The sequence below is a fragment of the Mus caroli genome, chromosome 4 (genome assembly GCF_900094665.2).
Source record: "Mus caroli chromosome 4, CAROLI_EIJ_v1.1, whole genome shotgun sequence".
In the NCBI taxonomy this organism is placed as follows: Eukaryota; Metazoa; Chordata; class Mammalia; order Rodentia; family Muridae; genus Mus; species Mus caroli.
Window position 1 is genome coordinate 140,175,575 of NC_034573.1, and position 3,563 is coordinate 140,179,137.

At 47.7% G+C, this 3,563-nt stretch overlaps 1 protein-coding gene across 2 annotated transcripts in view; it reads left to right on the forward strand.

Moving 5' to 3' along the window:
* The first annotated feature begins 283 nt into the window (after window positions 1–283).
* Rere (arginine-glutamic acid dipeptide repeats) overlaps window positions 284–3,563 on the forward strand; it is a 342,546-nt gene continuing 339,266 nt past the window's right edge. Inside the window, exon 1 of one of the 2 annotated variants that reach the window (XM_029475940.1) lies at window positions 284–726. The gene's annotated coding sequence lies outside the window, so the exon portion shown is untranslated. The remainder of the gene's footprint in view (window positions 727–3,563) is intronic. The other variant, XM_021161463.2, reaches the window with a different exon arrangement.

Genomic DNA, 3,563 nt, shown 5'->3' on the forward strand with positions numbered 1-3,563 from the left:
AAAAAGGAAGGGAAAAAAAAAAAGAGAGAAGAAAAAAAAGGAGGAAAAAAAGGAAAAATAAAAAAAGAAAATGGAAGAGCGACCTGGAGCAAACATCCCGCCCCCAGGCCCGCCTTCCGCCTCCTATTGGCCCGTCCTCCACTGACGTCACGACTAGACAGACCAATGGTGATGGTCGATACTGCGAGGTGGGCCGGGCCCGAGCGCGGAGTGGGCGGCGGGTCGGCGCAGCAGCCCCGCGGCTCCGCCACCATCGCGGAGGTGCCGCTGCTCCCACAGACGCTCGCGAGCCGCCCCCCGCGCTCCGTAGCCTCTCGCCCCGCCGGGCCTCGGTCCCCGCCTCCTTCCCCGCGCCTCGTCCCCTCACGCGCTCCCCACCTTGTTTCCGCCTCATTTTCTCTCCTAGTTGAGGGGTAGGAAAAAAAAAAAAAAACCCTACCATCCTCCGGTGGGAGCCACTCGCCCTCTGGGAAAAAAAAATCCACAAAACCAGACATGGTCCTGGGCTCCCACTGCTGAAGGCTTGGTCCACCCGAGGAGGTCGAAGTCCCGGCAGGGAAGCCCCGCAGCCCCCCGGTGTCGCATCCCCGCGGGCCGGCCTCTTCGGCCCCGCGCCCACCGCCCTCCGTCCGCCGCCGGCCCCCGCGGCCTCCCTCCCGGTCCCTGCTCTTTCCCCGGAGCCCGGCCGCCACCCCTCTCATTGATGGTGTAGCGCCCGAGGGGAAGGTAAGTGTCCAAGTTGTCAGCGCCGCGCCGCGGGCTGCCCTCCTCGGCCCCTCATTCCGGGGTCGGAGTGCTCTGGGTGGGCGGTGGGGCTCGGCCGGGAAAGCCGAGGCGGAATGCGAAGGGTGAGCGTGGAGGCGAGCCCTCGGGGAGCCATGGGCCGGACGCTGCCTTTGGTCCTGTGCGAGCCAGGTGACTACTACGTGCCTTGACCCCTGCTCTCTGTTGGCTTCTTAGGCACGCTCTGGAACTAGTCTGAGGTTAAACTGTTACACGCCACTAGCTGAGCAGCTCAACTGTGAGAGGGAAGGACCCGAAGCTGTGCATTTCTTGGATATTTGTGAATGTGGGGGTCTGGGAACTGACTCATGAAAGTCTCATTTCACATTAGGAGGAAGACTCCTCCTTTGTGTCTCTCTTCTCAGGCTCTGTGATTCCAAAATTAGGGAACCAAATACCACTTGGAGCGGCGTAGAATTCTGTCATGATTTAAGTTCTGCTGTCTGAAGGAGGGTGCCTTCTTTCTTTCTTTATATATTTTTTTAGGGTTATGGGAAGAAGGTAGTTTTACATCGAATGGGGTGTGTGTTGTGTTGAGGGAGTATTGCAGGTTTCCTTTGAAACTGTTTGCTTGAGAAGTTGTTGAAATGAAAATAAAATGATTCATTGTTGAATAGTCATTATACCCTGTCTCTTTTCCAAGGTTTGCTTACTTTTTTTTTTTTCTTTTTTGATTACAGACTTCAAACATTGATTTCAGCAAAATGTGCCCTTGAGAAACTGGGTGCTTTAAATGTTTCAGTATGTGCTGCTATTTTAAGGTGGCTCTGAAAAAGTAGTTTTGTATGAATCTTGAAATAGCCTCTGCAAAGCAATTCTTAAGACAAAACAAAACAAAACAAAACAGATTAACTAGTGAGTGTGAACCTGGTGGATTACAAAACAGACATTTAGTGCAGCTCAAATGAATAATACATCCTAGGTTTAGATTTCAAATAGCTTTTATAATTGCTTTCCATTTAAAGAGAGACCTTTTTGTCTGGTGTACACTGGTTTCTTTAGTCTCAGTCCTGATGGGGGAGGGGAGGGAGAGGATTATCTATACAATAATAAAATCATCTTTGGCGAGATATTTCCTTCCATGGATTTGCTTGCTGAGTTAATTCCACTCTAAATTACAAAACCGTTTTTGATTTTGATGGCCTAGTCTGGGTGAAAGCTTGCCTTCCAGTTCTCTCTGTTGTTGAGGTCGAAGGGAAGAGGCAGAAGCAGACACACACAGAGACACAGACACACCACACACACACACACACACACACACACACACACACACACACAACCAGGCAGAGGGCTCATTGTTCTTCCATACAGACATCCATTCTCTCTCTCCCATATTTGGGGCTAGGTTTGCACAGACAAACACAGCTCTTTTGGGGAGGGATGAGAGGAGATGGGGGATGGGAAGGTGCTTTTCTTGTTCAGTTTTCTTTCACCCATTTCACATCTGCCTTCTTTTTTCTTTTGCAACCTTGCAAGGCAGATGAGTACATGGGACACTAAAGGACACTGTGGGACGCGCTCAGAAGACTCCTGTTTCCCTCCCTGCCTTTGCAGCCCTGCTTTCTGCTGCTTGCTCTTTTCCATCTGTGTAAAGATCAACTCTGTCATGGTGGTCTTGCACTCTCTGCTTTCCATTCCTTGAGACCCCTGGCGCTGTTAGGGGCAGATTTGTTCACTTGATTTTTATTTTGCTGAGTGTGACTGGGCCTTTATAAGTAGAAATAGGTTGTCTCAGTTAAAATGATAAAGACTATTTGAGGTTAATATGTTGCAGTATTTTGTGTGTGTGTGTGTGTGTGTGTGTAAGAGAGAGAGAGGGAGAGAGAAATATTGATTTGATTGATGGTCCTTGATCCTTGACTTATCAATGTAGTTTTTCCCCTCAATAGTGTTTTAAGGAAAGATCTGGTTTTCTGGTTGGGGACTGAGGTAGAGGCCTTTTGGAATGCTGGACAGGACTGAGAGTCCACCTGGCTCAATCCTGCTCCGGGCCAAGGATGGAGGTTAATGTGAATGAATACATGTGGCTTGCAGAATAGCACCTTCTACTGGTTAATTGCTTTGACGATCCAGTGAAGAGGATGGGGGAGGGGATTAACGGCTGAGGCTTAATGATTTTCTTTTAAACACAGCCGCTGTGCCTCTCTGCAAATGCCACTTCCCCAGGCTGCTAATGCAGATGCCCTTTGACAGGCACACTTGCGTCGCAGCCTTATTATGTTATTGGCTGTGTCTTGACATTAATTTGTTCTGTTATCAGGGGTATTTTCACATTGTGACTTCCAAGGACTCCTTTGAATTGATGCTCTTTCTTTCTGTGAGAAGTGTAGTTTGTCTTAAACTAGAAAACAAAAGAGGGGCTTGTTTGCATTCCAGGTGTAGGAAACTATATACACCAGCAGCTCGTTAAGAATTTTCTTAGTATCATTAAAAAAATAAACTTACAGAAAGTCAAATCCTAGCATTAGAGATTTCCTCTGGGATTCAAACACCCACTCTGCCAAAGAGGCTGAGGAGAAATTGGGTTGAAAGTCTCACTAAAATCAGTAGTTTTGTTAGGTAGTGGTGCTGTGTTCCAGTACTGTTTTCAAAAGTCATATCAATGTTAATAAACAGGAGCCTGATAGAATGGCTTATGGCTTCAGTTTTTTTTTTTTTTTTTTTTTTTTTTTTTTTTTTTTTTTTTAAACTGGAGGCTAGCGGAAATTAGACTGTGCATACAGACTGACACAGAAGATTGTGGACCCTCCTCAGAGTCTTCTGAATTTATGTGCAACTTC